The sequence below is a fragment of the Fundulus heteroclitus genome, chromosome 15 (genome assembly GCF_011125445.2).
Source record: "Fundulus heteroclitus isolate FHET01 chromosome 15, MU-UCD_Fhet_4.1, whole genome shotgun sequence".
Classification (NCBI taxonomy): domain Eukaryota; kingdom Metazoa; phylum Chordata; class Actinopteri; order Cyprinodontiformes; family Fundulidae; genus Fundulus; species Fundulus heteroclitus.
In genome coordinates, this window is record NC_046375.1 from 2,953,691 (window position 1) to 2,963,698 (window position 10,008).

At 40.4% G+C, this 10,008-nt stretch overlaps 1 long non-coding RNA gene across 1 annotated transcript; it reads left to right on the top strand.

The window, feature by feature from the left end:
* Positions 1-268: 268 nt before the first annotated feature.
* LOC110366484 lies at positions 269-9,004 on the top strand. The gene is made up of 3 exons (XR_002426720.2): positions 269-350; positions 8,197-8,300; positions 8,941-9,004. It is a non-coding gene; the product is annotated as an uncharacterized LOC110366484 (long non-coding RNA).
* Positions 9,005-10,008: the final 1,004 nt, after the last annotated feature.

Here is a 10,008-nt window from a genome sequence, read left to right on the forward strand (position 1 = left end):
TTTGTTGTCTAATTTGTCAAGAAATGGCATCAGGAGCATGAAAAAAATTACCAGAGCATGAACGGCGAGCTGATTTACTTTTAGGGGTAACTGGCTAAAGCAGGGGTGTCCAGCTCCAGTCCTCGAGAGCTGGTGTCCTGCAACCTTTAGATGTGTCCCTGGTCTGACACACCTGAGTCAAATAATCAGGTAATTAGCAGGACTCTGAAGAACCTGACTGCATACTGAGGGGCTAATTGTGCTATTTGATTCAGGTGTGTGGGACCAGGGAAACCTCTAAAAGTTTCAAGACTCCGGCCCTCGAGGACCGGAGTTGGCCACCCCTGGGCTAAAGGAATGGCTTTTTTGAGGTAAGCAGCTTCCAGATTCTTTTCAGGGAAGTGGTGGCCTAGTGGTTGGAAAGCTGGGCACTCCCGGTTCTGGGTCCAAATCTCACAAATTCATAGGAATGACAAATAAATATAATTATTTAAAACTGAAACATTTCCTTGTAGATCAGAGGCAACTACAGGAAGAAAAATATCGACTGTTATTGACAAGGCAAAGATGCAACGCATCATATTGATCTGTTAATTTGGGTTTTAAATGAATTTCATCATATAGAAGATGCCAACCTTCGACTCCAGCGAGGGAGAGGTGGCCTGAGATAGGTTCATAAAAAGTCTCTTCCTTTCACTTCAAGACAAGCTTTAGGGCGCAAGGACTAACCCTGAAAATGACACCTCCAACCTCCCCGTAAAATTAAACAAACACACGCCGGCCGAGCAAAGCAGAGTTTGCTATGAGCAGATGCGGCTTTGCTTAAAACATATCGATCGGAAATGAGATGTGGTCAGAGGAGGTATGAGGGTCAGCTGTGTCATTGGCAGTGGTTGTTTACCTAGAGGCGATTGCTGGCCTCACACAAGCCCTTCCCAGACAGACACGAGTGGTAAATAATAGAAGAGCTATGACCGAGGGCAGACACACAAACACCGCTCAGCATCAAGGTTAAAGATGGGTGTGGGTGTAATGGGAGAGCTCTCTATCAATGTGCCATTAATACATAAGGAGGGTTCAACAAACCAGGGAGGCAGAGGGGAAAGAGGCAGTCTGTGTGGACCCTGACATCTGCATGTCTAATGCATGAGAGGTCTGTACGTCTCAATGACAGCTTGATCGATATGAATCCAGCTGCAGCAGAGAGTCGTGTGAACGAGCCCGAACTTACTCACGTTACAGACTCACACCATTAATTTACAGCTGACCAAATGGTTTAGGATCAGGTGTAATAATCATATCCACACTCTACTCCACAGACAGAGGGGCAATTTTGCTGCTTCTCAATCTATTTTTTTTTTTTTAGCCCTTCAGAAAGAGAAACGCAAAGCGCTTAAAACAACTTCTGGCTTTAAAAGGACATATATAATCAGTTTGAGTCAATAAGTAAATTTTTAAAAACATTTTCACAGATAAAAACATTATTGCTTCACAGAGTAATAAGCCAAAGTGTACATAAAAAGTTAGAACCAAAGCAATAAAAAAAAGTCTTTAAAATTAAAAAAAGAAAGTAATTGAATGGATAACATACTGTTTTATGGCTAAAAATACAGCAGTACAAGAAAGAAAAAGAAACTTGTATATAAGTTGGCCCTTATATATGGTCCTGTGCGAATACACAGGACCATATATAAGGGCCAAGTTTCCCATCCAAATCCTTACAGATATGTAACTCATGATAGTTGTTTTATATCAATGTTTAACAAAAATGTAAAAAAAAACAAAAGTCATGAAACAAAAGTAAGCACAAAGTACCTGAGTTAACAGGCACAAAATATATTATATTAAACAACACTGTATATTCTTCAGTGATGGTATCAAAGTGTTGGTTGTTTGTACCTGATATATTTTCTCTGTTTTTTGCTGTTTTTTTATATATATCTGCAAGTGTAGAAGCAGACTCCAAGGATGTTATCTCTGTTTTTCCTCTGCCCTACTTTTGTCACCTTTTCTCAAAATAACCACAAACGTATTAGTTTTAGGTATAGCTAATGATCCCCTGATTTTTCCTTGTTGACCGGACTTCTCCTTTAACATTTGCCTCACCTTCCTCTCTTCTCTGCTTTTCTTTCACTTTTACCTTTATGTTAATGTGTCCATTGAATTTGAAAGAATCCCAAAATAATATCCAATAAAGCATTTTTTCCTTTTTTTGCATTCATATCAAGTGGAGCAATGTAGCGAAAGCCGAAATGCTCCACTTGTGAAAGTAAATCTGTTGGGCTTTCTTTGGCATTAAGACAGCAACTCTCAGTGCTGGGCTGTCAGAAAGGACACGAAAAATAAAAGGGGAAAAAAAAAAGGGGAACGTTTCTTCGGGTAAGCTGCTATAATTTCCCTTTGGGATAAATAAAGTATTTTTGAATTGAATTTGAATAACAGAGGGGATGAGCTTTTGTAGCTCTACTGTGTGCCATCCAGGAAAAGATGGAAATTACTTTGTTGGATTTGCTGCAAATGAGCATGTTTAAAAAAATTCAAGTGCTGAATATAACAAAATGCAGATTCTTAACAATTCTAGTAGGACCTCTTATAGGACCATCATCAAATTTATCCAACAGCATATATAAAACTGGGAAAGCATACAAAACAGCGTTTAACAGGGTATGTGCCTAAGAGATCAAATTGTACCATCCCGACATGGACGTGTTTGTGTGCAGGGCTGTGTGAAGGTGTTAAATGCATAGATCAATAAGGTGGATGTCACCAATATCCCCAGCAGTGGTTGAATGTGGATACAAGTCCCCAGAGCAATTGTTGTCTGTTCTTGTGTTTCTCTGTGTGTATTCCCTTCAGCCTTTGTTCTTCTCTTGGTTTGCATTTATCTCATTGTGACTCCCCAAACAGAGAAAATACTTGAAGTAGAAAGCTGACAAAGATTCAGAGTTTAAAACATTTAAAGCATAAACACAAATAGATGATAAGAGGGGAAACCCCAGTTCATGTCTACAGAAAAGGCTTTCCCTGGTAGTCTAATGTTGCTGTATTGTTGCCTGTGTGCTTCCATTAGAAGACCGTCTGTGTCTTTTTTTTTTTTTTTTTTCTTTTGATAGTTGGTCAATCAGAAGCTTAACCTATGAATTACCTTTGGTGTTCTATATTTCACTACATGCTGGTGAAGATTCATCATCCAGGTCATGGTCATTCCAAAAAAGTTAAAAAACAAAACTGGACTTTTTTTTTAAAAGTTTGAAGACGTTTTTAAGCCAGGCCAATAACGACCCTAACGACTCCCCACTGCAGAGGCGTGGACCAGTTTCAGTTTAATTTGGAGGCCAACAATGACCTTAACGACTCCCCATTACTAAGGGGGTGGACCTGTTATGTTCAATTTGCACGTTATCTAAGCCATAACAAGGCCTTTGCTGGGCAGTGCTATAAAGCTTGCAATTCCACACGACTCCAGACATTTTGAATTGAGAAAACTTTTTTGGATAGGAAGCAAAATGTCTTCAAACTTCGAAAAAAAAGTCCAGTTGTTTTGTTTTTTTAACTTTTTTGGAATCTCACTATATGCTTTATGGTACAAGTTATTAGACATATTTAAAATAAGGATGAGCAAGGATGGCCATTTAAGACTTCATTCTAGTTGAAACGTGCTGCTTACTGGACATGATAAATAATAAATGCTAGTTGGAGTTTTTCACACTAGTATTGTAAAGAATATCTGTTATTTTCTTTGGCTTTAGGTTGCAAACTATGTGCTTCTTAAAAAAAGTGTAAAAAAATGTATTTATTCTCTTTTATGAAAAAGTTTGAGGATTATCTTGAGTTAAAAAAGGAAAATAGGTGGTTTATTTGTAGTAAAATTGAGCAAATGATGTTGCGTGCATCAGACTATAGACGAATCTTAGTTTCCAAAGGGACTACATCATTATTGACGAACAAAAGATTTACAAAAAATAAGACTAGGAAATAAGTAATCATTAAATGGCTTCTAAAAAAGTGAAAACCTACATATTCACATGAAGATTGGTAAAAAGAAATGTTTTCTAGTGAATAAGCTGGGGGAATGAAAAACACATCATGGGGCGTTGACATCTCAGGTGGCCTTTTCAAAAAGCTGCCTGTAAAGGTAGCGGCTCTGAACTGGTAACACAGCAACTGGTGGAAACAGCAGCACAGCTTGCTCTGGTGTGCCAAGCTACAGGCTTCATTAAACAACAGCTCTGTGCATGAAGGACAGCGTTATCTGTGCAAGCAGAGGTCAGGCGCTATCTTGAAATTAGTATGCCATTTGGGTATCTCAGTGCATCTTATTTTAGATTTGATTTAGGAATCTAGAGGTTTTAGAGTGAAGCTCCTAGAAGCTGATTTTTTTTTCTGCTTTGAGCCCCACAGAGGCTTTTATTGTTCATCTACCTAAAAATAGGGAGCTATACATTTCAGTCTATCCATTAGTGTAATTAGAGCTACTCCCCAGCCAAACAAATGACATTTTCTTGCTGTATGTTATTTCCTGATTTAGCTGCAAAAATGCCTCTAGCTAAGTATTGATAAGAAATCCTTCACCGAAGACGAGATAATTAACGGTTTGTCAGCCTTTCACCATTGGAAAAATGACATCTGTGGTTCTTTGTTTGGTTTATTTTAATATTTGCTGCTCCATGTGCTCACTGATGTCAGGTTCCACGTCAAGAACATGAAAAGAAAATTTGTGCACACGTATTTAAGTGCATTTTACCCCACAACAAATAATAATTAAATATGGGTGAGATAATTATTGCGATGTCTTTCACTAAACACTCCTAATACTTTAAACGTCCGGAAGTTACACACCCCCTGGTCCTTTTTATGTCTTGTCCAAAAAGACCAAGGTGGCAAGGAGGATTAAAATTAATAGGCTTTTGTTACACCTACTGAGGTCATAACCCTACAACAGCCTAGTTGTACAACGATTTGGTGTCTTCATGGCATGAGCATGTGATGTAGACATGACGGATAGCCTGTTAATACATTAACACAATTAAGATGCCATTAAGATGTATTGACAAAGAGTCTTGCATTTCAAAAGCTTGGGTGCACACCACTCTAAAATGTTTTAGTTTTTCTCCAATTACTAAAACACTAGAAGGATCTTTGTTCCTTAGCAGGCGACTGGATGCGTGGGTTGTCTTCACTGGTGCAGGTCATGCTGGCTATCAAACACTGTTAATCTTTTTTTTTTTACACTTTGCACACTTTATGACCTATGCTCCTGGACTCTGTTTGGCTGAGATGAAGACGTGGGGTCTTCAAATCATTCACAATTTGCTTTGCAGAAAGAAGTACAAGGTACCCAGCCAGGCAGGCCAAGCCAGGGAACCACTGCCCCGGCATCCCAAGGCACGCACCAACCTATGGGAGCAAAGTCACCAATCACCAGGCAGGAGACCCACCCTAGAGTCCCCCAAAATGCCAGACAGAACTTGTAAGGACCAAGATAGGGAGGGCACATTACGTTCCCCACTTCTGAGCTAGCCCTAAGAGGTTAAGGACGAGGGATGCCAACCAGAGCCCAGAATAGTCCCCATGGCCTGCCCAAACACATCCCCAGAAGTCATAGGCCACCAGAGCCTACTACTCTTGGGTATTTGGACATTGCCCAAATACCCTCACACAAACAGCACATTACTAAAGGAGGTAATCCCCTGCTGGGACCTCCATCATGATGTCAGACCATCCCCACACCTCCAGTCACCACTAAAACAGCACACGTGCTCGGGCAAAAGCAGGAGGAATATGCTGAGCTCCCTGAGCCAACCACTGCAAAGTGCTCCCCCCTTGCCCAAAAGACCCGTTGTCCCACACATCAAAAACCCTACTGATGAGTGGTGTTGCTTAGATTAGGAAACAGGGGATGGGTGCCAAGGCACCAGCATGAATCCCCCCTGGGGGCTAGTTCCTCAGCTGGTTCCTTCTTCCTCTCTGCACCCAGAGCAATGCAGCACCAACCAAGGCCATGGACACCCAAAAGAACCACAGAGACACCAGGAGAGAACTGTCACAGAGCAGCCACACCCATGTGGGAGCAATCTGAAAGAGTCCCAGCTAGTAAAGCAAAGTGAGCCCATTGCCAGCAGCCCAGAACTAGAGGCACCATGCAGGACTCAGCAGGTGTGTCCAGCCTCACAATCCCCACTGTCACTCGGATATAACCCAAATCCCAACCAACACAAAACCCTATTCTCTCCCACCTATGCCCCCACACCTTAAGTCCACCAAGCTCCAGCCACCATGGCCTCTTGCCCACCCACTGGGCCTGTGACACCAGGGGAGGAAACCCCACCCAGTGCACAGGCAACAAAGTCACCTGAAGCTAGAGCAGACCCCAAGCTGCTCGGAGACCCAGCTCTGAACCCGCCCACATCAGCTAACCACATGGGCAGGCCAGATCAAAACAGTCCAAGCATAGATTAGGTTCTGCAGTCACCTCCAATGCTACCTCACTTACTGACCATGAATCATGTTTGGGAAGATGCCAATGGTTTTATTTTCAATAGAATCAATTTTATATATAAAGCACCCCAGAGGCATTACTGCTGAGAGCTGAAGGCCAACATCTCACAGATTATTTATCAGACAAATCTCCAGAACCCTTTTGTGTTCATTTAATTTAGGAAGAGTAAGTCTTTTTTCTAATTTTTTGGTGCCAGTGACCTTTGACAATCAGCTGACAGAAAGTTGGCATGTAGCAAAACTCCTCAGGCCGTGACTCGAATATGAGTCAGCTGTGTCAAGGACCGAGGTCTCCAAACATGGGTTACATGCTCTGCCTTGCTGCAACTTCCACGTCCAACTTTATCTAAAAATATTCAAATTTGAGTTTGCCAGAAATAGACTAGTCCTATATTTGAGACATTGGAACCTCAAGTCTTCCCTTTCCTTGGTCAATATATCCTTTCAGTTGGACTCTCCTACCAGTAAGTCATTGGTTCCACAACAGCAATGGTTGGTGGCTGCTGGTGATGAAGGTTTCTTATAGGTAATTAGGTTGAGACCGCATTTTTAAAATCCTTAAAGGGGCCTAGTAACGTAACGTATTTTGTCTATAAAATGAAAAACAATAACACACATATTCATCTTCAAATGAAATGACACACACCAAGAGTTTGTCCTGATAGTGCTTTCATAGTCCTTTTTGAGCCTGAAAAAAAAAAACTGCACCGGGCACAATCAGCAGACATTGTTGTGCTTTCTGTCAGCAATACCGCATGACTATCAGCAAGCACTATGGCGACAACTAATGCAGCTATTATACGAGCCAGTGGACCATCCTGCAATGTCTCGCAGCGAAGTAACAGCTCAGCGTGGTCGAAGACTAACCTACTTGGTTAGGGTTACTGAACCCCTTTCATTTTGCACCACTACTGGGCCTTACTGACTCCATCACAGGCTTATATATGTAGACACCTCATCAAGCATTGAAGAGCATGTCGACATCACTGCCATTATGGTAATTGTGTTCTTGCATTGCGTAGAATTTTACCAACTGATACACAATACAAACCAGATCTGTCATTACCTTTCACAATTAAGAATTAACATGCACTTGTAATTGTATTTAGCCATTATAACTTCATAATGTCGTATGTCTGTGGGCATCCTTGCTTTTCCTTGTTTGCTCTTTGCACTCGTGCGCAATATCATACTCCACATCACATGATGTTGTCATGGTAAGTATACACAAAAGCACTTCATTTACAACACATTGAGCAGAAACAAAGTGTAAAACACAAAAATAAAATATAATAAGCCAACAGGACATGACATTTTCATTAGAAAGCCTTTGTGTACAACCATAGTGAGCTACTGGCATAGCAATTCGTAAAGTCATAGTATGTGTCTAGGCCCCTTTAAGTTCATTACCGTCTTGTTTGAGAATGGTTCAGGTGTCAGATCTGTAGAGAGGGAATGTCTTTTGTATCGTGATTCGTCGGTTTCTATGTTAGGGAAGTTAGGCTGGTTGGGGGGTCCTTTTTGCAGTTAGAGACTCAAACATAGTTAAAATCTAGCTTTAAAACAGCTTTAGTTTTGCGGTCTTTCTTTTTTTTTTTTTTTAAACATCCACCATACACACTTCTTTGAAAGCTAAAAAGAAGGCTGCACGTGCCAATGTTAGTTAAGTATTTATTTACAGACCCCGGTGGAGCTGAACTGTGAATAATTCATCTACAGGAGTCTGTTGACAAGCTGGGCTGATGTAGGAGAAAGGAAATCAATGCAGCTATGATGGGCAGCAGACTCCCGCATATCTGCTTTTGACCTGAGCTCTGCTATAGGTGAGTGTGTGTGAAGTCACAGAGATTACAGCACAGCCCTATGTAAAGTGATCAGCTCTTGATCTGCTGACCGGAGTGAAACAGTGGTCGTTGAGGACAGATTGGCCTCGGGGAAATGTCATGTTCACATTCCTCATGTTCTACACTGCAGACAGTAACTTGAGCACATGAGTGAACCTTTAGTTACAGGCGACAGGATGATCAAGTTTATAAACCGCTTATCTGAAAAGCAAATGGATCTGATAAGGTGACTAAGTCTGCACAGCTGAGGAAACAGACTACATCCTGAAGGGTTACTGCATCTGGAAATATAGATTTACAAATTATTGACTGAAATACAGTTTTTATGTTTAGCTAGAAGTTGTTGAATAACAATTTCTTCTGACTGTGGGGTTGCATAGAAAAGAATCACATTATGGGATGCAGATAAAACTATTGGCAGTGAGTGGCTTAGTGAGTTAAAGTCTTCTTACTACCCATATCAAGAACCCACATAGTTGTAACTGTGTTCAGAAAGTTAACCAACAGGGGTGATCCAAGCATGAGATCTTCAGACAGCTAGTGCTTCACACAAAATAAGTACAAACCACCATTCTTTATATCTGTGTGTATTTATTAACTAAAACCGTTCACTTCACAGGTAACATGGTTGAGCCAATACATTCTCCACCTACACCAAAACTATACTACTGAAATGCTACAGTAATAACTAAGAGTAAAATGCCAAACTCAATAAATTAATAACTAATGAGCAGACTGAGTAATGATTCATGAATTAACAGAAACAGTATCTAGTATAATTCGGATATGAAACACCTAAAACTACAAAACTCATGGAAAAGGGGCAAAACGACCCAGAGGCCAACATCACACCAAGGACATGGGATTAACAAATAATCTGTTACTGTTTCTCAGTAACTCTAACCCTGCATGGAAGAACAAATTGCATATCTTCAGTAAGTTTCTAATTTTTTTTAAAAACCTTTGAAACTAAATAAAGCAATATTTGTCCCGTAGAGAGTCTTTTGTGCCTCCCTGTTAATTTTTGTTTTTTTTAACATTCTATAGTTGAAATTTGATGGTTTCATGTCTTAATGTTGACATCCCACCTAAATTATATGTTTTAATGATAAAAAAAAATCCATGCACTGCAAATTTACAAATTTGAATATATGGGACAGAAATTATGAAAATAAAATCAGTTGTTATGGCCTTTTAACAACATTGATCAGAATTAATGTTACTGTCGATACTGATTCACATTGAAGCCCCCAAACGACAAAGGTGGAGCACTAGATTAAAGGACCCCCGAGGGTTAAGCATCTCAAACAACAAAGCATCTCGTGGTTCCGAAGTATACAGTCAAAAGACATAAATAGCTGAAATCAGTTATGTTTCTGTGAAGTAGCTTTTAGTGTGGATGTGTGCAGCAAATTGAACAAAAGCAAGGAGAGAAAGAAAGCAGAGGAAACATTATGCCTGCAGCCTCTGTGCTCCAGCATTAGCACCATGAAAGCCATCATTATCCCTCCAAAAATGTATGAGATGAGTGAGGTCTTTTAAACAAAACGTCCTTTGTAAAAAAAAAAAAAAAAAAAAAAAAAAAAGTTTTACATCACACCAGAGTCAGTCAAGCTTTATGCAGCATACGCCACACAGACGACAGGGGTGACGCTAAAGGTCAATACTCTGTCCTTTGTTGTGCAAT